We start from the raw sequence: 27,751 nt of genomic DNA on the forward strand, positions 1-27,751 counted from the left end.
TCTCACACGCTCTCTAGATGACCTCACCTACTCTGACTTTAGGTCCATTTACCTGGAAACTGGCAGTGGCTGCTGCTGCTCGATAACATCCTGCAGGAAGATGTGTGACCTGTAAATCAAAGCCTTGTAACAGCTGATTTATTCTTTAGTTCAAATTGAAATTGATCCTGTGCTTGTCTTACAGCTTTCACTGTCAGTTTGGTTAATGAATTAGGATTTTATTTGGGTTTGTAGTTTAGTCCCATACCTCTCCATGCAAATTATGATTCCCTCTCCCCTCACTCAGTCCATACCAGTGGTGGCTGTGCAGCTGCAGCTGATAGTAGGGTAAATGTCACCAAGCTCTCACCGTTTGCATTTTCATAACCAGCTCAGCTATTTGATTGCTTTTCCTCGCAGTGGTTGATTTTTCTCAGCAGAAATCTCCCATTGTTTAGAGGAAGTCATGCCTGGGTTTTCATTAGAGTCTGGAGACAGTTACAGACCTGACCCTGCCTCCCCTCCCCATGGCTCCTTGTAGGTGTGTGATGGTAGATAAATTACAATCAGCTCGCTGGAAAGCTGGCTATGAGCAATTCTGACATGCAAATTGCTGAAAATTATTGGTTGTACTCTACTAACACCAAAGCATCCACGTAACCTAAACATTTAAAACTCAGTGCAAACTGCTGCAGGGGCATTGCTGCTCCCAGCAGGACTTTGCTGCTGGAAGGGAGTGCAGCAACAGAAGATATTATATTTCTTGTTTTATGGATCTTGGGGCTCATCATAGGTTCTATTGGTTGATCCAGTGCAACTTCCTTGGTATTTTCCTGCCTGCTGGGATCACAGGAATTCTGCCTCTCCTTGGATGCCTCTCCCTTTATGTTCTCCTTGCTGGTGTCTCCAGTGCTCAGGCAGCTCCACACCCCCAGCTGGGAGGTCCAGTTTGTCTCTTCAGCTCTTGCAAGAGTCTCAAGAACTGAACCTGTGACATAAACCTTTAAAACTCTCCAAAATCAAAGACATTCTTTCTGTGACTTCACGAATTCTCAGGAGAAATTGCTGCCTAAAATAATCCAGTGGCACCCAGCCAGGAGCACATAGTACAAATCAAGTCTCATTATCTCAAGTTAGAGGCATAGAATGAATTCTAGAATGGTTTGGGTTGGAAAGGGACCTTAAAACTGAACTCATTCCACCCCTTGCCATGGGCAGGGACACCTTCTACTATCCCAGGCTGCTCCAAGCCCTGCCCAGCCTGGCCTTGGGCACTTCCAGGGATCCAGGGGCAGCCACAGCTGCTCTGGGCACCCTGTGCCAGGGCCTGCCCACCCTCACAGGGAAGAATTGCCCTCTAATATCTAATCTGTTTTCAGTTTTGCAGCCATTCCCCTTGTCCTTTCACTATCTGACTGTAGAAAAAGTCATTCTCCCTCTTTATGGCCTTCAAGAAAACTCTCAGTCATCTAAAGAAACTGTAAAGCAGAGGCAATGTGCTAAAAGAGTTATAAAAAAAGGGTGAAAACTGAAAGTTGTGTTGGGATTGGTACTGAAACTTGCTAAGTTCTGTTTTGCTCTGGGGTCAAAGTTCCATGCTGAACTGGTGACAATGTGGGATTTCCTGCAAATTTCCAGTAAACCTCCACAGGAGAGAGCAGCATCCTTGTCAGCCTCCTCCTCCAGACCACTGACTGAAAGGCTAAGAGTGGACAAGTCTAAGAGTGGACCAGCTGCTGAACCTCAGTGTCAGATGCCTTAAGAGCAGCAGAAAGGCTTCACCTGGCTGCCTCTGCTGCACCTCTTCTGTTGGTAATTTTCTTTCCAGTGTTTTGGAAGTGCCCCCTTTCCCCCAGCCCTCCCTGAGTGTTAAATCCTGCCATTCCAGCTGAAGCTGTGTGTGCAGCATCTGCTCTCCTCCCCCTTGGATCACATGCACAGCCTCTATTTATAGCAGGAGCGAAGTTTTGTTCTTATGCATCACTCCAGCCAGCAGAAAGCAAAACAGAAGGAGAAGCTGATGCAGGAAAATGTTGCCTCGAGTCAGATTTTCAACAGAGACAGGAGCAGCAGCCTCCTGCCCTTTGCAGTGCCCTCACACCCCAGAGTCTCCATCCAGGACCCTCCACTGGCCCCTGTGCCATGGCCAGGTTCCTCCTGGAGGCCACCACACCACAGTGATGAGCACATTCAAATTGAGCCAAGTGTATTTAGTTTTTAGAAGACTGGCATAAGTCATCTTTATTGAATATAATTTAGTTTTAACATATTGCTCTGTGCTTGAGTTATTATCTTCACTGTGCTTGGAGAAATAAATTACATTGAAGCCTTTATTTTTGACCTGTGACATCAATACACGCCATGGACAGATTCCAAAATCTTATCAGCTTTGGCATGGCTATTAAATTACAGTGGTGAACAAACCTCTTTAGAAATGAAAAATGCTTTTGGAGCTTTGACCTTTTACATTTCAATTCGTAAAGAGCCCAGTGCAAATGGGAAATGCTGATCAAAATCCAGTTACTTTAATCTTCCGGGGTGTCCTTTCTGCAGAAGAAAAGAACAAAATGTATCTTGTTGCTTTGTAGCCCTTCAAATCTTGACACCAAACTTTGCCTGCAACTCTGAAATTTGGTGTTGGAAGCAGAGCTTGAAAGGACAGAACATGGCAAATCAGCCAGAGTCACAGGATTTCCACAAAGAAACCTGCTGCAAGGTAAAGATATTAATTAAAATTGGACAAAGGCACACAGCTGTTCTTCTGCACAAGGGCTGTGTTTGTTGGTGTTCCAAGAGGATGTGTGAGGATCTGCAATATTTTTACCTCTGCTCCTCTTCCCTGAGAATGTACTGAGGCTTTGTCTGTTTGAAAGATGAGGAATCATACCCAAACTGGTATTTTATGTACTCTTAACTCAAGTATTTCAGTATTGTGAAGCCAGAATACTGAAACCAAGATTTGGGCTGTTTCCTCACTTCTCCCACTGTCTTCACAGAGCCATTTTCCCTTTTTTAAAAAAATTCTGCCTGATTCCTTGTGCAGCACATGGTGATGCCCAGTCAGATGGGGAGGGACACGGGGGCCAAAGGACACAGATTAGGAGCAATATTGTGTCACTTGGCTGAGGGAGCTCTAGGGACAGGCCTATCACAAAATGAAGCAGGTCACAGAAATATTACTCACATTACCCATGGTTTTTACCTTCCCTTGCTCTTTTCCACGTGAAGCACGAGGTCTGGCTGCCTGTACTCATGGGGGAAGGGTGAGGGGGCTCCCAAATCTCCACAGTGCACAGCTCTGAGGCACCTTTAGAGTGGAGAAAATTCATTCCTTTCTCATCAGTCCTCTGGCTATGCTTGCTTTCAACATTATTTAATAGGGCTTTCTGTATTTCTTACAGCTTTTAGAGAGAGGTATTTTTTTCTACTGCTGATGAGAACAAAACCACAAGTTACTGAAATTAATGAATACAGCTGGACAAAGACCCAGTTGCTCCTTATTAAGCTTTAATTAAACTGTAGCACTACAGAGAGGCAGAGGAGTTTCTGTGTTGTTTGTGATGTTTCAAGTGAGTAATTCCACCCTAGGACATCCATCAGCAATGCTCATTTAAATTCCACTTTAATCCTACATTACCTTTTCAGAGCCAGGGAAAATCTTGACATCCCAAAGAAAGGACAAGCCAGTTTCTTTTGTTGAATCAGAAAACAGGGATGGCCCCAACAGCCTGGGGAACAGAAAGTCCCTAGAGTTGGGAGCACAGAGAAGATAATTGAGTTTACTGATGCACCAAATGGGGTTTACATTTCTAAATGAGTAATTATGGTCAATAAATTAACCAAGAGCAAGATGGATGTTAATTTTTTGGTTTTGGTATATTCTAGGTACCATGTTGGACCTACATTATGGACAGCAAGTGGTTAACAAGTCTGCAAGGCTGGTCTGTTGGACAGAGAGCTAAAATAAAGCACCACGCTGGAGGAAAAACCTAATGTATGTAAATTGAATGCCAATTGATTAAACATATTCATTGAGGTTTCACATCTAGGTCATAAGTAATGTATCTATTACATACTTGTTAAACCTCATTAAATAATTGCCTAGTGGTATTTAACATGCAATAAGTATCCCCTGAAATTCAGCTAAAATGTATTCCTGCATTTGCTTAGGAAGTCGCCCGAGTGAATTGATTGGAGATTTGAATAAAAGGGATCTGCTGTATGGTGGTGTGAGATATCCCAGTAAATCTGCTAGAAGACACATGGTATCTGCACAATTATCCATGTAATTCCATGCAGAGGGAAGGATTAGTCTCTACAGAGCTGAGCTCAGGAATGGAGAGCTGGATCTGCAGGACAGAAGCAGAACAGGAGACCTTGGCAGAGTTTTCCAAGGTATATGGACTTGGAGCTGCAAATTTTACTTTTATTTTCATAGGTGAAAAATGTTTGCTACAAATCTAAATGTTTATCCCCAGGTACAGGGCTCACTTGTTGCTGGTGAATTATTAGCAACCTCTTGCAGTTACAGGCTCTGGAGCGAAACAGCTCCAGCCACCTCACAAACATAAATTAAAGACTCATGGGGTCTGTGGGAGGCAGCCACTTTATATCATCCATTGCTCATCGAAGGCATAAGCAAACTCAGGCACTGAGTTTAAATTATTTGCCTAGGCTGTCTCAGGAAAATCGATGGGGAACATCAGCCAGAAAACTCAGACACATCCACCTCTCACCTAGGGCTGTGCCAGGTAACCCCCAGCCAGTGCCTGGGTGTGCAAAGTGCCCCTGCTCCCAGAACAGCCTGGACACTTCCCATTCCCCTTAGCCCAATGCACCTGGGCTCCTCTGCAGCCAGAGCTAATCGTGAGCAGCAAACTAAAAACAAAAATAAAGCAACCCCCCCCCCCCAAACCAACAAAAGTAGAAACACTTTTATCAGCTACAGCCTAATTTTTGGTGGATCAGTGAGACCTCTGCTTGTGGCACAAATGACCAGCCCGTGCAATGGATGGTCACTCCTTTGCTGCTCAGGCCCTTGGCAGGATTATTCTTCACAGCATCTCACTGGAGAGCCCCACCGAGCCCAAGGCAAGGGGAAAATTCCCCTTTTCCTCCTCACTCCTCTGAGCTCTTTCCAGTCACCAGAGAGTACTGGGGGCTTCCAGCTGGAGATGAATTCCCATTAGCACCTCTCCCATCCCACACAGACCTGATCTTGTAATTAAACCACTTTAATCATTCCGTGGAGCAATTCAGACTGATTCCTGAGAGACCAGAGAGACAGAAGTGTGACAATGACTAAGAACCCTAAATATCTAAGTTGTTTTTTTTTTTTCTGTGATATTTTATAGACATGAGTTAGAAATGTTGCTGAAATCTGCTGATTTTCCCCCTACAGCTTTATCTATTTTTTTTAATTGTAGGGAATTTCTAGCCAAAACTCTAGTAGAAGGATGAGAGCAAACACACGGGGGAGCACTTAGACTGTAACATCTGGAGTACTCCATCCACCCAGCTCGTGTACCTGAAATGACCATTTCAGTGGAAAACCTGCCTTTTCAAAAACCCCATTTGTTCTGAAGAGTTCACCGTTTCCCAGAAACCAAAAGTACCACGTGGAATTTTCTAAATGCCAGGACCACAGGGTGACCCACTCTGTCTCTCTGTGCAAGAAAAGAGGAGCACTTTTAGAAACTCTCAGTATTCTCAACAACAAAGAAATGCTGAATTTTGAAGCCTGTTTCCACTAAATGCCTTTTAAAAAAAATTTTACTCTCAGCTCTATAGTTGGAAATGCCTTTCAACAAGACTTTGCATTTATATTGTGTTGCCTGTTTGCCTAATCTTCGATGTCCAGCTCAGCAAACTCCTCTGTTTGGAAAGGTATCTCCTAAAATGCAGATTTGAAACTTAAAAGAGGGTATTTAGTGTGTCCACCATATGAGCAAAGCACTTGGCCCCCACAATAAATTGCCTGCATTTGCAGAGTTTTTGTCATGTTTGCACAGTAAACATTTGTGAAATCGATTTAATGGTTTAATTTTTCCAGTGCATGTGAAGATAGGTACTTCAGGAACATTGCTTAATACACAGCCAAAGCATAAACCCAGCCACTAAGCAGTATTATATAATTAAATTTCTATTTAATGGTGTTTATGCTTCTGTTTTGAAGCTGGAAATGTGATATATGAACACACTTTATAACAGGTGTGTTGTAATGTTATTAGCAGGCAATGATGCTAACGCTTCAAGTTCCTTTAATTTGTGCATTATTAAAGAATCCTTGCCTCATTCTCACATAACAAATTCCAGAATTACCTTCACAGAGGTAAATACCACAATGCTGGAATAACTACTGCCTCTTTGCAGCCATCAGCTGTGCCACAAAGCTCTCTGTTAGACACAGGTGCAGCACTCCTCCATCCTCCCCAGCCTTGCCCACAACTCAGGTTGTGTTTAATAGGACCCAAGAGAGAGCAGAGAGGAGCAAAAAGGGGTTTTTATGCACATACAAATACAGTAAGGAAATAGCACAGGAAATAACATTCCTCTGGCTCTTTCCTGGAACAGCAAAGGAAGAGTGTGGCTGAAGGGAGAGGAAGGCAGGCATTTTCATTACCTGGTAAAGTGAGGAGTTAATTGAAAGGAGTAGCACATTTCACTTATTTATGTAATCTGTAGTATTTGAATGTTAATGTGTTTGGTAACACTCCAGAAATGGGATAAACATCTTATAGTGAGCAACCTGAGGCACCAGGGACACAGAAATTTTAGCATATATAGGATTATGCAGGTGGTGAGTTCTGGGCTCCTTGGAATCATGGAATATTTTGGTGGAAAAAGCCCTCTGAGATCACCAGGTCCATCCACTAACCCAGCACTGCCACGTTCACCATGGAACCATGTCCCCAAGTGCCACATCCACACATCTTTTGAACACTTCCTTAGCAGTCCACAGGCAGGCTATTGTGTTGCAACACCTCTGGATGCTCCTAAGGCTATGTTTATGAAGGTTTCCAAATGGAAAATAAAAATATCTCTCTTTCTTGCGCTGATGCTTATTTACAGTCAGCAGGGTTAATGGAAAATTGTTATCATGATGATTTAAGAATGGATTTTACAGAAAACCAGAAAGATCTGGTGGCTTTTTCATCACATGGTTAGAGAAAAAGATCTTTACATTATTTTTGCTGTGGATGGGTTCAATATCCTTAACAAAACAAGGTCGATATCGTGATCTGCATTGTTCAAATGTGAAAACAGAGCCAAAGAGTGGAGTTATGTACCATGCAGTGTCACAGGGGGCTGATGGAGTGGCAGGTACATCACAGGTGTGAATTTCTCATTAGGAAATACCTGGAAAGCAAAGAGAAATGGTACTCACTTTAATCAAATAAATGAGCTAAAAATATGGTGATGATAAAATGCTGCTTAATCTGATCTCATGGACAAAACTGCTCCGTGCTGTAAAAAATAATAATTTCTCTCCAGCCTATTACACTTCTTTGTGTTCCTGCAGCAGAGCGGAGAGAGCAGGAGCTTTCAAAAATTTCCATCTGCCAGGAGGTTTTACATAGTCTCATACAAACATTTTGTGGCAGAGCAGGCAGCTGCAGGAGCAGCAGTTCCCTTGTGAGGGAAGGAGAATAACAGAGACAGGACAAGGCTGGAGGATGCTCCAGGACCAGCGAGCCAAAATAAGGATTTCCACAGCCAAAGGCATCAGTGGAATGATAAATCATTTCAGGAGTCTCTAAAAGAGATGGGTGGGGTGCATTCCAGAGATCAGCTCAGCTCAAGTAAGCAGAAGGTGAAGCGTAGTGAAAGGAAAATGGAAACAATTTAAACTGCTCACGTGTGGTAAATTAACTGTAGGGAGCCAGGAGAGCAACAAGGTGTCACTGCCAACAAGACATCCCTTCAGTGAGCAGTGGTGGCCAGAAAAGCAAACAAAATGTTTGTTTGCATTAAGAAAAAGCTCCAGGAAAGCACAGAATTATTCCTTATCCGTAATATGAAGTGACACCACACTATGGATCCTCTGCTCAGCTTTGCTCTCCAGCCTTACGGGAGGAGAGAGCAGAAATAAAACAGGTCTGGGGAAGGCAATGAAAATGATTAAGTGAACAGAAAGTTGAAGTGTGTGGAAAGATTAAAATATTAGAACTATATATCTTAGACATTAGAGGAATAAGGGGCGATGACAGAGAAATAAAAAATAGCAAAGTGATGATAGAGATATAAAAAACAGCAGAAGGTTTAAAGAAGGTAAGTCAAGCACTCCTCTTCCTTGAGGAGGTGTATAAGATGAAACTAAAAATCAATAGTTTAGGCCTTCTTTATACACTGAGTGGTGCTCAAGAGAAGACTAACATCTGTATAAATGTACATTTGAACAGTAACCTGCAACAGGTAAGAACCCTCACAGTCCTGGGCTCAGCCCAGCCCAGGTTCTTGAAGGCTGAATGATCAGAATGTTCTTAGTTCATGAATGGATTTACTGCCTCTGCCCCTGGATCAGCAGGCAAAATGAATTTCAGAGAAAAATATAATATTATGTGTCTCTACACTGAGATAGAGATCAGGGTTGGTGGGTTTTTTTATTCTTTGGAATTAATGAAGTTGAAACTTCTCTGTGTGAAATCTACAGCAACAGGAATTATGCTCAGTGCGTGTGCCACAGATATCTGAGATACCTCCCAGACAGACAGCACACCTTTCCCAGCAGACTGTTCTAAGTGCTACAAGATAACAAAGAGCAGATTCTAAAACACTTCCAGAGCTGTCCAGAACAAAACCAAATGGCTCTGTGCGGATCAGTGCTGGCAGAGGTGAGCTCACATCACACTGGGTACCACAGCCCAGCTCTGAGCCAGGAGAAGGCTGGGCTTCCCAGGAAATCCTGTGGCCAGCCTCATCCCAAGGGCCCTGGCAGCTGCCCTGGCTCTTTGGCATGGTGAGAGAGAGATGGGAGACTGGTGGGAGGCACAGCCATCATCTCAGAATGTAAAGCTGGTCCTGCTCTTTGGCGTTTATTACAAAGTGTATTTCACTTTCGCTCTGGGCTGGGCATTTCCAGGGAATTATTACACCTCTCCAATGGTTAATCACTTGGCCTTTGGCCTCCTGCCTTATAACTCTGTTTGACATGTCCTATAATTACTACTTGGAGAGTTTTATTACTGAATTATGCAATCAGCTATTGCTATTTAACATGCCATCAATCCCTCCTCACCAGTCCCCCCATAAGCCCCCAAACAAGTTTCCCTTTTCAATCCCATTTCTCAAAAATTTTCCACAAAGCAATCAAATGCCGAATTGGTGCTTTGATGAATAAGGTGTAAAACTTTCCAATGTACAAAATTCTTGCCGATTTTCGGTGCCTCTCCCACCCCTCCAATCCTGAGCCCTTTGATTTCAGGCTGTGATAATGTATGTAGTCACATTTACCAATGCTGGCAGAAAGCAGCCAGAGCACCTCATCCTTTTTACTACATCTCCTAAAAACAAATTAAGACTCCACCAGACAAGCTGTTGGCGTGTGTGAACATCTGTCTGGCACTTTGTGGGCTGCTTGCAGAACACTCCCAACCCCTGAACCGTGTCCTCTTATGGGGTGGTGGCTCAGCCCTCTCCACCCAGTGCACGTTTGCTGCAGCCATGAAACATTCCAGCATGCTTTATAGACCAGGTTTGCTGCTGCTGTGTCACTGGAAGAAGATGAAGACAACATTGCCATGCCATTCAGGAGGGTTTGGATTTGGGGAAGAGCTCTCAGCCACTCCTTACTCCATGGTTCTCCCATCAGGAGAAGCAAGGCTGAGGTTCTGCAGTGGTTCCTGGAGGCAAAAAAAACCACAGTGAAAAATAATTTTAAACCAACTTGGTTGTCATCCCCAGTGCAGGGTGTGCTGATTTATGACAACCTCCCAAGCTGCCCCCAGACTGTTTGACAGCCCAGACAGACAGAGATTCTTAATAGCACGAAGTGCAGACCCATCCCCTTCCACCTCCAACATCTCCCCTGCACCAGGACCTCAGCTCCACATAAATCTGCCGTGCCTGTGCCAGGGGAATTGTCTCCCGGCCTCCTGCAGCTTGTAAGGGCTGTTTCAGGAGATAGAATTAGTACCTTGATGCTTGGTATTGATCTCTCTTTGATTTATATTCCCTTGATCTGATTTTCTCCTCGGCGTCATGAGTATAAATCAAAAGTAATGCCCACAAGAGTCAGAAGTTACGCTGGCTTTAAACTTGTGCAAGTGAAATTGAGGTTCCTCAACTCCAGGCTGTTCTGGTGAAAAGGGAGGGCAGTGTAAAAAGATCAGCTGCCTGACTCATGGGAACACAAAATAGCCAGTCAGTGTAGGATGTAGTCTTCAGCCATTCCTTTGTTTTACTTACTGAACCTGGATTTCAGGTGAAAGTGTTCCTGGAGTCTCTCTCTCCTACAGTTAGTTTGGAAATGTCCTTGTCTGCAATAGCAAAAAATCCTCCCTTTTGGACCTCCTTATGGGAGCTGCATTAAAATTTCCTTGTGGGATGTGAGGAGGGATCCTAGGAAAGACAAGAAATGTACCTTAGCAGTGTGATTTCCAATGTGTGACCATTTTGTGTTGTGTCAGTTGGATAAAAACCCACAAAGACACCAAAACTCTACCATCATTTTTATTTCCAAGGCAGTCTTTGATGGCTATTTATGGTCATATTCAAGGGACTAGAGATTCTCTTTACAAAATTTGGTGCATCTTTCTAAGACCACTCTTCAGGTGTCCTAAAATATCCATTAATTTACCCTGAAGGTCTCTTTTACTTGCTGAAGAGCTGCTGAGTAATGGAAAAAGGAGGAAGAGTGGTCTGCATGCACTATAATTCTTCATTGTGGCAGTTGCAGAGAGGGTTGAGAGAGGTCTGGGGGGATCGGGCTGCACCCTCACAGAGTGAAAGTCCACTCCAGGTAATAGAACTGGTGTGAAAAATTTATAAAGGAGAAAGCTTCCAGGGGGTCCCCTGGCAGCAGCCTGGAGGTTCTGATGTGACTGATGGAAAAGTAAATGTATCTGAGCAAAGGCCAGGGACCATAAAAGGCTTTGTAGAGAAAATGGACCCTCTTAATTAAGTTCTCTGTGTGTTTTTGCATAGCTGGAGGCAGAAGTGCTGGACGGTCAGTCAGGAGGAGCCACACAACATCCTCCTCTTTATTTCTTGTTCGTGCCCAGGTATTCTTCAGCACCTTCCTTTCAGCACTCTCTGACAAGGCACAGAGTGAAATTTTAGTAGAAGCATTGAAATGTTTTTTTTTTTTTAATATTTATTTTTAAACCCAACAGTTAAGAAGCCTGTACCTGTGGGTGTAGAGCCAATTATTCATATAGTATCAGTATTGCCATAGCTTGCTTAAATTTAATTTAAATATAAATGGTCTACATTTACAATACTTGCTTGGGGAATAATCCCAGTCTCTTTCAGTCCTTTGCCTTTAAATTATTGACTGTCATGCTTTGGCCTCAAGTGAAGGAATAAAGCTGTTAAAGGAATGCATTTGCATGCCAATGGTCTGAGACTACATCAAACCCAGCTCAACAGATTATTTTGAGGTTTTGTCTGATTTCATATTTGTTACACCACGCTTTGAGAGAGCCCTGCTGTTGGGCTCCAACACGCCCTGGGGGAAGGCTCTCCACACTCAAAGATCACCTCGGGGCAGGAGGCAGCAAACCAGGGAGCACCTGCACGAAATTTTCAATATAATGCTGCCAGTATCATCTCATAGCCTTGGGGAGAAAGAAGGGAATCAATGCAGGCAAAGCAATGCCTTTTCTGTTTGTTGTCAACACACTGTCAGCTCTTTCTTGTATTCCCTGTCTCCTGTTAATGACAAAGGGAAAGGGAAGTGATGAGGGATTGGGTTTTTTGGGTTTAAGCCTTGCTGCAGCTCGTGAGAGCAAACACACACAGCACAGTGAGAGGGGCGTCGGCAATGGGCTCTTTCATTTCAGCGAGCCCTCATTGCTTAGGGTAAATAATAAACACATCTGGTGAAATCCCAAAGAGCTTCTGGGATTAGTTGTAGTCTCTGCTGGGAAACCAATTACTCTCAAGCTCCAAAGCTCTTTCAGATTGCGACACTTGCTAAATTGGGTTCAGGGGGCGCTGGGTGGACAGAAAGGTGTGTGTTTTTGTTATTCCATATCGGAGCGCTCCTGTGTGTGCTCAGACAAAGAGGGCAGGACAGAAAAAAGCCATTTCCTTCCAAACACCAGCCTCCATCTCCGGGTGACATCAGACAGAACAGAAAGAGATCCAGGGACTGGAGGAGATTTGAGATGAGTTTGGCTGCAGGATGGAAGCACCGACGGCTGCCTTTGATTAATGTATGCCCAAGGTCACACATGCAACTGGAGCAGTCAATAGCAATCAGATTAGTGTAATGTATTATTCAGTGTTTATGATGGTGAATTTGTATAGCGCCCGTGAGGCGGCTTTGATCCCCTTGAAATGTTTCTTGAATGCCATTTGGGAATGCCACAGAGCCCAGCAGCCCTGTGCCTCTCCAGCTCACGTTCCTCCTGTCAGCAATGCATAATTACCCACCTCTGCTGCTCCTGCGTGGACACACACTCGGATTTAATTGGTCTGCAATTGGTTACCAGCCTGACTTTTTTTTTTTTTTTGCCTCTAGGTGTTAGGGAAGTAAGGGAAATAATAAAAAGTAATGCATTTAATTGAAGGTCCCAAGTGCTTTTCCAAATACTGCTCCACTAGGCTTTGCTATAAATTGGTGATAGCTTTATCCATATGCAGTCCTGGCCCATGGATAAGCATGCAGTGCCCTGGGGGATGCAGTACCACTCTGTGGGATAGGCAGATAATAGAGCATAATTTATACTTTATTTATCAATCTTTCTCTACAGAGTCTTAAAATAATTTTCAGCTCCCTTCATATTTTGAAAAGATTTTTCTGAATGATTCTACAAATAATTTTTGGGTTGTTTTATTTTGTTCTGTTTTTCTCAGTTCTGTGCAAAAGGATTAAGGAACTGAAGAAAATTTACTCACATATAGGACATCTTTTTGAAAATGAACTTCAAAATTTTAACAAAAATGTCTTGTTAGTTAGCAAATTGTTGGGGAGTGGGATGTAATGTTTGTTCTGTTTAGTTTTATTGCACTCAGTCCACCTCAGGACTGGACCAAATCTGGTGGTGTGGATGCACCATTGGGGTGGGTTTCCATAGGGTGGGCTGCACTTCTGCAGGAGAAACCCAGCATTGCCCTTTAGCCAAAAGTGCTGCTGCTCCCAGACAGATCAGACAGGGCAGGAGGCTGACAGGAATGGGAAATCTTGAAAAGGCCTGGGAGGAAGCTGGCATTCCCTCTGGAAGGGATTTGGAATTATATGGTCCTTAGGGTGGTCTTTCCCACCCAAAGCATTTTGTGGTTCATTCAGGTAAATGATGCACAATCCATAAGGGAACCTGCACAAATCCCAGAGGAGAGGAGGATATAGAAGGGAGAGCAGCTGATGTTTCTAACTGAAAGGAGCTTGCTGGGTTAGTTATTTTATTAAATTTGGATGTCAAACCTTTATTTTGTCATTTTGGACTCCAGTAAATAATTGTATACAGTGTCTTACAAACCCTTACTCAAAAACCAGCTCGGTCTAATTCCTTGGAGTCATTCCATGTGGATTGAGCATTCCCATGAAGCTGTTAGCTGTGCACATCAGTCTGCAAAGCCTAGTTAGGGGAAACTGTGCTAAGGCTACCTCAGGGACTCCTATTATGTCCAGTCTTGCTCAAATTCACCGTTACTGACCTGGAAAAGCAGGCAGCAAACACAGTAATTAAATTCCCAGGTGGTGCCCAAATTGGAAGGCATAGCAAACAACAATGGGAAAACCATTCTGGGGAAAACCATTCTGGGGAAAACACTGAGGGACCAAGAGAGAAAAGAAATGAGGCAAGGTACAGTGAGATGAAACCAATGGAGGGATGGGTTGGGAGGTGGGATTGATTTGTGTTGGTAGGTGGGACACACTCAGCAGGAGGAGGCAGTATTGAAAACGCCAAATATCTGATATTTCAGAATATATTTTTGGCAATGTAGCATGGCTGCAAAGAAGTCTACCAGACAGTTAGGTCTGAAAGAGCTGAGGCTTGAAAGGGACAAAAGATGTGAATATTGTCCAGAAAAAAAAAGCTGGGCATATGTAGAAAATTGTATTCTCTTATGACCATTTCTACACCAGGAAAAAGCCAACAAATGAAAAGCAATTAAGAAGGAGTGACAGAGAGTTATGTGATAAATAAAAGCTGTATTATGGCAGTGTTGCTGAGCTAAAATATGAATGGAGGAGGGAGAATTATAGTGAGCAACAAGTATTTAAGATGTAGATAGAAGCATTAATATGTAGATAGAGAGAGAGGGAGGGATTTCTGGTGGCAGCCAGATAGTGCCCACTGGGGAGCAGAGGAAAATATTGGCTGAACATCAGCATCAGTTCCCTATTATCCAAGCAATTAGTCCTGTGGAATGAGCTCTGGAGAAAAGTGCTGACTGACTTTAAACTATTACAGTTTGAGAACTGGAAAACAAACCATACAGCAGCAAACAGTCTTCCACTGGTACAGGGATTCAAAAAATCCTCCTTTTCTAGAAGTTTTGTTTACAGCTCTTGACAGTTAACCGTCCTGACATCCAACATTGTGACTGTTCCAAGGACTTTGTCTTTACCACTTTTATTTTAACACATAGGAGGGCAGCAGTTAATAAGGTAAAACCTCCCAAAGTGGATGAAGGACCTTTCCTATTCATTCTTGGTAAGAAAAAATGTGAGCAGAAGACTAAACCAACTTTCATCAAACTTTCTGGGGCTCTGAGTTGGTGGGAACATTTCTGCAGCTCCCTGGTGTCCTGCTGCCATTCCCTGCAGCCCAGGCACCCCTGGGATTATTTGTGGAAAGCTGCAGGACAGGGCAGGACATATTTCAGCTGGCTTTTGTCAATCTTTGGTTAAAATGACATAAAAGTGGTGCCTACTTGCTATGCAGAGTGAAACTACGGTGTAAGGTATTCCTTTGTGAAGAGGGAGAAGGGTTTCTCCATTTCTCCTTTTTGTTCCTTCTGATGAATTGCGAAAAACTGAGCACTTAAATCAAGCCCTATGTCTTGTTTCAGCAGGAGGAGATGCTAGGTTCTGAAAATGGGGACTTCCAATGGTGATATATTTGTGTGGAAAGAGTCAGCTGTGAATGCAACACCCATTTCCATAGCTGCAGGAGAGAAAAGGCTGGTTAGATACAGGAACAGCTTTTCCTCCAGCCTGAGACAGAACAGAGACTGATAATAAGGTCCTGGAGCTCATGCAAATTTGCTTCTTTTTGAATTTATGCTACTTTGAAGCTAGCCCAGCTCTGAGAAGTGGGTTGGACAGGGTGACCTCTAAAGTCTCTTCCAACCTGAATTATTCTGGATTTGTCATTGTAATTCTGCACTTTCATCTCACAAAGATGTGTATGGCTGCCCAAGAAGGATCAGGACTGCTCCCAAAGCTTGTCCTGCTGTCCATCTGATGCTGGGGGAAAGGACATATCTGCTCCTGAGACTTCCAGACATTTTTAGGGAGCTCATTATGTTCTAGATAAATTCACAGCATTTAGCATTCGTCTGCCAGTGCAATCTGTTGAGTTTGGATCAGAAAGAGAATTTGACCAAAATGAAACTTGGAGTTTCATGAGAACATTCACAAGTGAGTGTTAAGATCTGCCTGCTGATGCAAGGCTCAGACCTCCCAGCACAAATCCTGTCCCAAAGGCTGGATCAGGAGGCTGAACCACAGGCTGCTGCTTTCACCACCCACAAGCCAAGGCACTGCCTGGCACAGGGCAGGGTGTGTCCCCAGCCCCTGCTGCCCTCCGTGTGCCTCCCACTGTCCCCCTCCAGGACTGTCCCTCTCCCAGGGCTGCTGCTGGACCGAGTGTCAGCGAGCACCAGCAGCAAGAAGTGCTCCTGCAATCATTTCATTGCTTACACAATGATTGTACTGCACTGCAGGATAAAAAGGTTCTTTCATATCCAGTGCAGGAGCCAACCTCAATCCCTATTGTACCTTCTCACTCACTTTATTAAGTTTACTTCATTTCTGCTCTGCCTCTGTACCTCTGTGCCCTCTGCTGTGTGTACCAAATCTTATTGACATTTTAATATTAAATTATTATGACAAGAAGATATTCCACTTGCTAAGTAATTTGTTTTATTCGGAGGAAAATTGGAAGCTGCAGAAAAACCATTATGAAAGATTAAGACAATGGAGTGATACTGACTGATACAATATAAATTATTATTTTGTCTGCAGCACACCCAAAACCTCTACTAAAATTTTAAGCAATAAAGCCAACAAGTTAGAAAATTAAATTTGGGGGATGAAAAGAATATTATGCACACAGAAAAAAAAAAATAACATCAGACAGACATTACAGAAAAACACATCCCAGAGAAATCTGCAGGAACCAGAAGGGAATCAACAGATGAGCCCCTGGCCTGGAATTGTCACTGACCTTGGGACACAGTGGACTCTCACAAAAACAGATTAATAAGGACAAGGAATTTCCTTAAGTGATTGTTGAAAGGTGGATCCTTATTCTGTCATCTCCCCTTGTCCTACTGAAGTCCCGAGCATCAGCCCTGATGGAGCAACTTGCAGTTCCTGTCCCTTATTTCTCTCTGCCTTCCATCTCCAAAAGCTCTTGAGATGCTCCAAGAGCTAAAATAAGCTCTTGCTGCCTGCATTGGGACAATCAAACCTCGAATACTGGAAAGGAGGTGACTTCAAAAGTGACATGTCATGGTTCACAGGCAGCCTGGGGATGCAGCACATGTCCTTGCTGTTCCTGTGCTCCCTGCTCAGCGAGGGAAGCAGCTGGTAGGGATCATGCTCAGGCACTAAGCAAAGCTCCTGACTTTTGGAAATGCCTTCCTGCTTCTAGAGTAGACCCAAGCTCACAGGAAATCTGGGAAATAAGGAGCCAGGGAACATGGCTGTTAAAGAAAGGATAATTTTGCATGCATTTGTGGTCCTGCAGCTGGGGTTTCACTTAAGTTGTGCCACCTTTGGGGTAAAGAACAATCAACCAAAATATTTCTCCCACCTGGCAATTAACCTTGAAAGCAGTAGAATTGTAATTTAAACAAATGTAACTCATTCTTTGTCATCATATTTTCAAGAGTGAGATTGCTGTTGGCTTTCTGGACACTCCTGATTAGACATCACCACGTGTATTTAGCTTAGATACAATTTCCTTTGTTCGAGCAACCTTGATAACACACGAGGGGAGCAGAGGTTTTGTGTGAGTGTGTGAAAAGATTGTGCATTGCAGAGACACCCAGGAATGAAATGCCAGGACTCTTCCCACCCCTCAGGGGTCTGAGATGGGTAAAACTGGCATAAGCCTCTGACCTTGCACAGAAACCAAGGATACACATCTTCCTGGTCTAACTTGGGCTGGGGAAGCCTAAAGGCTGCAGGTTTCCAGGGGAGCCAGTGGAGCAGGCTGGGGAGAGACAAACATCAGTTCCTAAATCCAGTCAGGCTTGTACTGGAAATCAGAACGAGCTGCAAAGCTCAGTGCTTGTGTGGGCATCACTGTCCCACACAGGCTTGTGTTCCACACCTCCAGAGAAACCTGAGGGTTACCTGCACACAGCTGCTCAAATAATAGCCTATAAAAAGCCTTCCCAGAGGGCACAAGTTAAGGCACATATATTTTTTTGAACCCAATAGATCACAGGGACCAAAATGCTCACGTGGCTGCAGTCTGTTCAAGGCAGGTGAGCTGATACCAGAGCCATGACCTGACTCCTGGCTCGGCTGGGATTTATTTTTTCAGATGATTGCAGCAGCTATGTGACTACAGGTCAGTGTATAAGCAGCTTTATCCTCTACTAGCTGGATTTGTCCATAAACTCACTCCAGATTAGAAATGAGCTCTCACTACTCACACTCACTGTCTGGAGGTTTGTCTATTCAAAACCAATGGAAACATTCCTACTGCACATTTAAGAAGAATGGGGCTCTGCAGAATTTTTGGATGTCTGGAGTGTTTAATTCCAGGGTTTACTTGCTAGCAAGACAAAAAGGAACTATTGTTTGGGAAGTAATCAATTCTTTAGCTAGGAAAGAGAAGCTGCTGCCAAACTGGAATTGTGGCCAGTATCTTGTCCTTTCTTGTGAGGGTGCTGAGCCCTGGCACAGGGTGCCCAGAGAAGCTGTGGCTGCCCCTGGAAGTGTCCAAGGCCAGGCTGGACAGGGCTGAGAGCAATCTGGGACATTGGAAGATGTCCCTGCCATGACAGGGGTGACACTGGGTGATCTTTAAGGTCCCTTCCAACCCACACCCTCCTGTGATTTTATGATTCTTTAAGCAGCTCTTCAGAGTTTGTGGTGCAAGATTTTACCTTGCATTATGTCAAGACAGCAGAAAGGAGGTTGTGGATGGAGCACTCTCAATTCCCAGAATGAACCCCATGCCTGAGAGCAACACTTGATTTTATCTCCCCTAGGGAAGGAAAACCACCCAACAGCTGGAGCTGGCTCCTTCCACATCTGCTTCTCAGGAACACCAGGGCTTGCACCAGAGTAAGGTGACATTTTCACATTGAGTCAATTTAGCATTTTGTTCTTTCCTCTGGGCAGCCTGGAGTTGTAACATTCTCCCTTCCTTCACTGTTTAAGGCAGGAGGAGAAAAGGCAAAGTCGTGATTTGTTGGGAAATATAATTTTTTTACAGCAGCTGTAAAACAGGAAGAATTTTGTTCATGGGCCTGTTGTGTGTAATATCAAACTCTGAGCATGTGAGGTATTTGACTGACATTTGGAAAAAAAAAAGATTCATTAAGCAACTGGGAAGCTGATGTATTTCTTGAAGATCTTTCAAAAATTCCTATTATAAGGACAGCATTCTCATGTACTAGACATGGAGTCCCTAGACACTTAACAGATGGAATTAGATCACAGTCTCTTTTTAATCTTTCAATGATGACCTCAATTGCAAAGGTACTGCTTCTCATCTTGTCCTGCCACTGATCTGGCTCCTCCTAGCATTTCACACTTGATGCTCAGTGGTACTGAATATCAGCTGAAGAGAAAATAGAGAATTAAAAGTGTTAGCTCATTTTTTAAGACTCACAGGAACACCATCATTGCCGGTAGGAGACAGCGAGGGAATTCAGGAATCACTGTGTCCATAAAGTATTGTTACCATACTGAAGGCTAACTTTTGTAGTTCTGTGCTGATCAAGTTTTGAAGATAAAAGATTGGCCTGTAGAAATTACATTATAGAACAGACATTAAATATTAATCTTTGGATATCAGAGAGATTTCAGATTAAAATTTATGATCTAGAAACATCTCCGTGTTCCCTCCACATAAAACCACCGATTTTCTTGGTAAATGCAGTTATTGTTGAAGAGAGAAAACAATCCAGGTTGAGAGCCAAGCCAAACATCTCTGTGTAAAGCCACGGATTTTTAGTCTAGTACCAGTGCCTGTGGTCATGGCATGTCCACGGGAGGGCAGCAAGGAAACGTCCTCATCTCCTGCCTGGATTTTCCTCTCCAGAGGTCCCCAAAGCCAGGCTGGGACTGTCCCTGAGCGGGGACAGCCTGCTGGGGAGCAGGGAGGGACTCAGAGGAGCTGCTTCTTCTCTGCAGGTGCTGTGAGATGTGTAAAGACACAAAAGCTGTAGAATAGGTGATTTCTTGGCTGAGTTTGCAAAGTGGAGCAGAATAATCATCTGGGGTGAAGCTGTAAGTAAAGGTGTTCTCAGAGAATGAGAGTAGAGGAAAAAACTTCACTTTGGGCTGGAAGGTTAATTTAAATGCCAAGTTTCCCTTCATATTTTGAAATAAAATTGGAATTAGTCTGGAGACTACATGTCACTTTGAGTACATGTTAAAAAATGAGCCAAACTTGCCACTGCTAATATGCAACTGAACCAGTGCTTTCAGATTGGTTTGCCCTGCTTTTGGTTTATTTTTTTAATGGACATTTTTCCCAAGTAAAACCTGAATTAATGGAATGTTTCAGGGCTTCTGTAAACTTCCCATGAATCAGGAGCATGGGAGCAGCTGGAAGCACCATCCCAAAGCCAGCCCCTGCTGGTTTCTCTCCCCAAGCCTTGCCTGGGTCAGTGCCTGCACATGGCACAAGTGTCCCCTGTCCCCTCCCAGGGCAGGGGCTCCTCATGGAGAGCTGATTCCATGTGCAGGGAAGGCTGTGCTGCAGGCACAGCGCTGCTGACTGGCAGCCAGCCTCCTGTGGTAAGTGTCAAGCAGACTCTTCCAGTCAGCAGCGCTGAGCGGAGCTGAAACAGGAGGAGAGGTTTCCAGAAGTGACGTGCTTGGCAATTAGGCACGAGGGCTGAGTGAAGAGAGATGCTCAATAGGGCTCCAGCGGTACAGAAATCATGGGCATTGTTTTTTCATTTTATATCGATCTCAAAGCTTCCACCCAGGAGAAAAAAAAAAAAAAAAAAAAAAAAAAAAGGGGGGAAAAAAAAAAGAGAGAGAGAGGCTGCAGACTGAACAATAACTGAGCCTTATCTTAATTGAACATTAGGAGATGTTCCTGTGGCCAGCTCGGGGCTTCTGCTGGTTCAGCACTCAGGATGGTGTCTCCCAATTACTGCCATTAGCACTGTACTTAAGAGAAACGTTTTAACCTTTCCCAGGGAGGCTGAGCACCTGGAGGTGTCAGTGTGGGTGAGCGAGGCTGCAGAACTGCAATTTGTTCTCGTCTGTTGTAAGTGCCCTTGTACCTGCTTTTAACCTCTTGTAAATGCAATGTAGCTCACTTTTTAATATATTTCTTTAATCTGTCGAGTAAAATGTCTGAAATTCCTTCAGAGAAAACCACGGGATTAGAGATTCTTTATTGAGGAGGTGGGGAGCCCTGGCCCAGGGTGCCCAGAGCAGCTGTGGCTGCCCCTGCATCCCTGGCAGTGCCCAAGGCCAGGCTGGACAGGGCTTGGAGCAGCCTGGGACAGTGGAAGGTGTCCCTGCCATGGCAGGGGAGTGGAAATGGGTGAGCTTTAAGATCCCTTCCAACCCAAACCATTCTGGGATCCTGTGGTTCTGTGTGCAGGCAGACTCTTAAGTTACTATGGAGAAGAGAGCAGCTGTAAATTCACAGCCACTGGAGCTGCTGTGGTGCCTGCACTACTGAGAGCCAGCAGGCTCAGGAGTGATTTTCTGTAGGCAATTCCTGGCTATTTGCACACAGGAGTTTTGCTGGTTTATTGATTTACCCATTTCTTCCAGCCAGATTCATTCCAATACCAGAAATCCAGTTTGTCACATTACAATTTTCCCTTCAGAAATGATTTGTGAACAAGAGCACTACAAAAGTATATATTGACTGCAGTGTTATAAAATTATAGAATGGTTTGGGTTTGAAGGAACCTTAAAGCTCCTCTCATTCCAATCCCCCACCTCACTTAAACCAGTTTGCCCAGTGCCCCATCCACCCAGGCCTTGAACACTTCCTGGGAAACATCTATTTTAAAATATGTATTTTTTCACCATCCAGAGCTTAGGGAGATGATTTTTCATTCATCCTCTCCTTTCCCTGCTGGGTGGAAGTGCTGTGATACCAGAGATGTCTTACATTATGCACAGACTTGAGGAAAGCAACACGTTTATTTTCCTGGTAACTTCACTCTTTTTTCTGGGTTTCTGGGGATGTTCCAGTGTATAGTAACTCTCCCCAGCTTTGTTTTCAGAGTGCAGGCTGCTCCAGATGAAGTTTGGAGTGAGCTGCAGGGAGTTTCTGCTGCCAGGTTACGCCATGCGCAGCCGCAGAGATTTTGTTTATCGTGTGGTTTCTTTACCAAAACACCCAAGATCGTGTTTTTCTCACTTCTCTTCCGAAGACTTCACAAAGTGAGAGATGATTGTCGTTTTGCATAGCTGATTGCTATCCCAGGGCCTCAAGTGATTGCTTGAGCTTTTTTGAGAGCTCTGCCAGCCATTGCTGCCTGGGCGAGCAGAGCGACACGTCTCAGAGGGAAGTTGAGCATGACAGAGGAGCAAGTGCTCCCAAAGTCCTTCCAGGAAGGACATGAGCATGTAGGAAGCAAAAAAAAAAAAAATTATTATTTTTTTAATCTGGGTTTCCCCAACACCAAGGAACAGGCAGTGCAGGCTTTGCTGGGAGATCACAGGGGAGGGAGCTCTTTCCTCTGTCAAATATTCTGCAGGCAGTTGCCAACTTGGTGCTAATTATATGGTGTTCATCTACCACCAGGGCCAAGAGTTATCCAAGGAGACTTTTTATCCCGTTGTTCAGCTTTAATTGACTGTGCCTAACTGAAATTTGCCTTTGGAAGTCTCTCCATACTTCCAGTATCTTGGAAACAGAACCTTTTCAAGGAAGAATCCTAATAATATATCTTCCTTTTCCCAGCCAGAACTTAGCTTAACAGACAAAAATTATTAAAATCCAAGTTCTAAGTAATTACAATCAGTCAAGATGTGGAAGCTCTTCCAATACTGAGTTTTTTGTGTCTTTTTCTTTTACACAAATTCCCTCTGCTCTCTCTCCAGACTTTGAAGATTTAAGCAATTAAGTTCCCTGTTTTCTCTTAATACCCTGAATTTTGGTCACCAACAAGTCTGGATTGTACTGTCCAAGCAAATGTTTCCTAGAGACATAGATATTATTTTAATTATGGGGGAAAAAAAGGCCTGAGTTACTTAAGGAAAATGAATGGAAGCAATCCATCCTGTGATTCCAACAGAGGCTGATATGGCCCATGCCCATGGAGTATTGGACAAATCTTGAGTTCCTGTACAACTTCTCTTGTTCTGCTTTCAGTTTTCACTTAGAGCTGAGCACAGGTGGCAGGAGAGAAGAGGAAACTCTTACACCTGCAGTTTGTAAGGACCTGTTCCTGTCAGAAATCTCTCTACTCTTCCTTTACTTCCACTGATAGCATTCCTCATGCTGATGAAGAGCTGCATAAATCCCTCCTAGTTCTCTTCCTTATTTTCAGGTAATTTCAGCTCTGCTGGAACTTTTCTGCTGCTCCCATCTTCCATTTGGGATATTTTCCTTAATTTCTCTTCACACCTGGTAATGTGCACTATTCAATAATCTCTCAGGGTCCCAAACACTTGAAACATATTGTCTGTATGCACTGTCCCATGTGCAACTGCTTCTGTTTAAAGGAGCATGAATTTCCTCAGCATGTCATGCTCCAAATCCCTGTTTCTGAGAACCTTTCTTACTTACAGTCCCCAGTGCTGTAGTTACTGCCTTTAATAATTGTCTTTCTCCATTTTTATGTTGGGGAGTTCTTTTTAAGGCTCTCCTGGGGGGAACAAAAAGGCCATAAAATTCTTTAGTCTCAGGGTCATTTCAGATCAGGTACAAATTTTGTAGGCACCAGACTGGTGCCTTATTGCTCCATCTGCAGAAACTCACTGAGGTAATGGGAATAGCTCAGCCTGAGATCCTCCTGAGATCAGCTGAATGTCCTACAAAGCTCTGTGACACTGCCAGGAGGAGCTGGGAGCTGGCCATGGGGTGGCAAAGCTGCCCTGCATCCATCCCCTCTGGGCTGCCTTGCTGCAGGAACAGCCCCAGCAGCTTCCCAGGGCTTTGCTGGGATTGCTGTGGTCATTCCAGAGGCTGGGATAGTGACAAGAGGTGGGAGGTGCTGGTCACCACTGGCTGCCCTGGGGCACAGATCCCTGTGCTCCCTCCCCAGTGCAGCTCCCAGGGAGGGGCTGTGCTCCCTGTAAGCTCTCCATGGAGCAAGAACCAGCACAGGGCACTGCTGTGCCCAGGGAGCAGATCTGGGATCCCCTGATGGAACCCACATTATTTACTCCATGACTTCTGGAGGTGAATCCAGGCTATGAGGGAGCTGAGAGAATCACAGAAACACTGAATGGTTGGGTTGAAAGGGGCCTTAAAGCTGATCCAGTCCCTCCTCCTGCCATGGGCAGGGACACCTTCCACTGTCCCAGGGTGCTTCAAGCCCCATCCAACCTGGCCTTGGACACTTCCAGGGATGGAGACAAACCATTTGTTGCATTTCAGTTGCCCTCTTTGTGCCTCTAACAAAGCCTCATCCTTGGAAATGTCTTCGTCCCCTGAATCCTCACAAAGCTCTGGTTGCACACAGGGTTTTATCCAGCAGAGCTGGAGAGCCAGACAGTCTCTTGCCTTGCTCTGCATGGGCTTGGGAGTAATGGAATGAGTCATCAGCTGGGAGCTTGAAATTATGATGTGTGGCACCGCTTGTGAAAACCTAAAGAGATTAATATTAAAAAAAAAAAAAAGGATCCAGTTCACTCAGTGCTGTAATGAAGAGGTATTATACACACCAGGCACCTGTGTGAAGGTATCCCTGTAACAATCTATTACCATTTGAATGCAGACAGATTAAATACACACTAGAAACTGAGCACTGGGGAATTTATAATGTTTTCTCCAGGACTGCACCATGAGAGAGAAGAAGCAGCAAGGAGAAATGTAAAAAAACCCCAAAATGCTTAAAAGGATATTGCCGCCCTATATTTTGTGTCTCCCTGCTGCTCTCAGCACTAGGGATTTTTGTATAAAAACCAAAATACTTATGCCAGTAGGAGCTGGGTCCACAGTTTTCCTCACACATGCAGGGACTGGTTCTAATGATCCTTAATGGAGATGCTCCCAAATGAATTTTCAAAGCCTCAGCTTTCCAAAATCCTTATCCATATCACTGATGGTCATGTTTTTTTGGAAACAGCATTCAGAAGGGAGTTCTGTAACAAATAAATTCCTGCCAAACTCCAAGAAACCAATACTTCACACACAAAGTCATCTTCGTACACGCTTTCAAGCAAGTACTTCACTCGCATTTTCCTTCCCATCATTGCTGATAAATAAAATAATGTTACTTTTATCTGCTGCCTTTGTGAAGTGCTGCACATGCTATTTGTGCAAGGAGAATGCCAATGAACTCATTCTTTTCTCCTTTACTTTCATGAGAATAAAGCTCAATTTCTCAATAGAGGCAGCATCAGATTTCCAGTTGCTAGACGAGGCAAACCAGAATTTGTTTGTTTTTTAATTTTTTATTTGAAATTTAGCAGAGCTGAGTTTTCTAACACCAAGCAACAAAGCTTTTGGGATAAACCAGTGACCTAAGGAAGTGCTGTCATTCCTCAGGTGCCCTGCAGCCTCCCACAGTCCCACTACTACCCCACATATTGAGGTACCAAAGCATCCTGCAGCTCAAGATAGGTTTTATTGGTGGTTCTTTAGGTTCTGCTTTTGTTGATGTTGTGCCTGACCCACCAGAAGCTATTTCAAAGGAAGCTCTTGGTGTCTTTAATGAGCTCCTTTGACTGCCAAATTATAGGGGAGTCATCTTTGGAACACAAAAAAATTTTGTCACATCTCTGTTTTCCTTCTTAGAAACTGTGGATGCCAATCCAAGCTGAACTGTGGCACTAGGTGAGGCAGAACCTTGGGATCACATCTATTTGTTGACCCTTTCTACACCTGTGTTTTTGTTTATACCCCCTTGTCTTGATTTTTCTTTGTACAGTGGAGTTTTATCAGGATATCCCCAAGCTCTCCTGCAGATTTGATTTGTTGCTTTATTTTCATCAAGAAAAATGGGTGGGTGAAGAGGGAGGATGTTGATTTCTCCTGCATTCAAGCTGGCAAAGAAAAGCAGAAAGGATCTGAAACCTAAGGAAATTGCACCACTAATCATATTTTCGTAAAGCCGTCCTCTGTAGCATTACAGTCACAGAGTATATTTATAATTTGGTTTATATGAGCAACAGTTTAAGTTAAGGGAAATTGGTTTCCTTTTCAAAATGTCATGTTTCTCATTTCCTCGCCGAATCTTGGGCTGCTCTGAGCTCATATCAGACTTTAAATCATTCAAAACCACACTCCATAATTAAAACGCCGTAAATCCCCATTAATCAATTTAGTGGGTTTGATTTGTTCTAAAACACATTAAAATCAAGCTGAAAGCTCACTAAAATTCTGGGTAGCACATACACAAGTGCAAAGCAAAGGAAAGATAAACCCACCACTACAGGAAGGCTGCGCAGTGGTGGGATTGGACTTGGAATTTTTTATGCTCTGTCCTGACTAACCCTGGGTTAAAGGTTTCAGTTCTCAGCTTTGTGGGGTTTGTTTTGCTTTGGAATTGAGCTTTTCTTTCTGGAATATTTAATGTTTTCTCTAGCACTCACAGTGTCCAAGCACTCTCCTGACTCCTCAAACTTCCCCATGGACCATATTTTATTCCTTATTTCAATCAAAACCTTTGTCTTGATGGGTGAGGGCTCTGGGATTCTTTGTTGGGTGGAAATGGATTCAGTTCTGCCACAGTTCACAGATGTGAAATAGATGTTTTGGACATTCCTCACTGTGAGAGCCAGAAACAAATCACTGATTAACACGAGAATCTTGCACAGCCTTGTGACATTTGGTCTGGGGTTTGGACTTGTCCCATTAGTAATTATAAGAATGTGATAAAATCACAGCATATGAGAAGACACGGAGACAAAATCTGTTGATTCATGGATCAAAAATTCAGAGTTTCACAATGCAGTGTTGGTCAGCTGCTCCCTCCTTAAACCTGCTTTATGTGAAAATGAAAATAGGTGGGTTTGTAGTGTTACAGAAGTCCCTGCTGGGGCTATATCCAACTACTGGTAATGGTATTTAGATTTATTCAACCAGAATAGTTGCTTTCTGATCTCCATAAGTGTTAGAGTAAGGGAAAATAAATTAAAATTAAACCAAAGAGAAATGAAATAGGAAAGAACTGACCCCTGGGCCCCAGGAACATATTTGCTCACTGCAGGCCTTGTTGCAGAGGCAGGTACAGTAACAAACTGGTTGCATTAGAAACAGCAAATAAAGGTGCCACCCTAGAGGGAACAAACATTAATATTTCAGAAAGGATATCTCCAGAAAAGAAATTATATTGGGCCTTTTTTTTTCTTCAGATTTTGACGCTTGTTGTTAGTGCAGGTAGAGCCAAAGCCAATAATTACACCTTATGTAAAGATTTAATACTTTTGCTAGAAATTTAACATCAAGAAAATGTGGCAAGGGAGAAGCAGGTTGTTGAGGATGAACACTATTAATACAACACTTCATGGAAGGGAAAAATGCAGTTTTCTTGGAAAGGCAGGGAGATCAGGGTCCTTATATGTTTCTATTAAAGAGTGATAAAGCCCTGCTCTCCCAGGTTGTGGGACGTTGGCAGGCTCCTTGCATATAGATTTCCCTTTTCCTGCCAGCACTCAGCTGGATGAAAGCCCAGCAGTGCATTCTGTTAAGGAGCTTATTCATACAATTAAGTTTAATTGTCAGCAGTTTTGATACTTCAAAGTAAAATGAAACCTGGCTCCCTTTCTGCAACTTAGATTCACCTGCAGCCTGGGAGAATTCTGATGGTATTAAAATTAGAGTCTTGTACTGCTAAAATACCAGCCAGCTGCAGGGATGAATTCTGAACAAACAGGTTGTTTCCTCCCAGGCCTGGGGAACAGAGCAGCAGGTCCTCAACAGAGTCTATTTATTTTTCTTAAGCAACAGTTTGTCAGGTACTGGAGCCCAGGGAAGGTGTCCTTCCTGCTCATGTTGGCTGTGTGGTCCTTCCCCAGCTCCGTGGGCTTCAGGACAGGTTTTTGAAAGATAGACATCCAGACCATATTTCATCGTTTCCTTAGGCTGAAGGATGTGAC

General features: G+C 43.7%; 1 long non-coding RNA gene across 1 annotated transcript; it reads left to right on the forward strand.

The window, feature by feature from the left end:
• Nucleotides 1-3,477: 3,477 nt before the first annotated feature.
• Nucleotides 3,478-6,085, forward strand: LOC135282315 (uncharacterized). The gene is made up of 4 exons (XR_010348550.1): nt 3,478-3,548; nt 3,865-3,973; nt 4,150-4,374; nt 5,406-6,085. It is a non-coding gene; the product is annotated as an uncharacterized LOC135282315 (long non-coding RNA).
• Nucleotides 6,086-27,751: the final 21,666 nt, after the last annotated feature.

This window comes from Passer domesticus, chromosome 16, assembly GCF_036417665.1.
Source record: "Passer domesticus isolate bPasDom1 chromosome 16, bPasDom1.hap1, whole genome shotgun sequence".
NCBI classification, from domain to species: Eukaryota; Metazoa; Chordata; class Aves; order Passeriformes; family Passeridae; genus Passer; species Passer domesticus.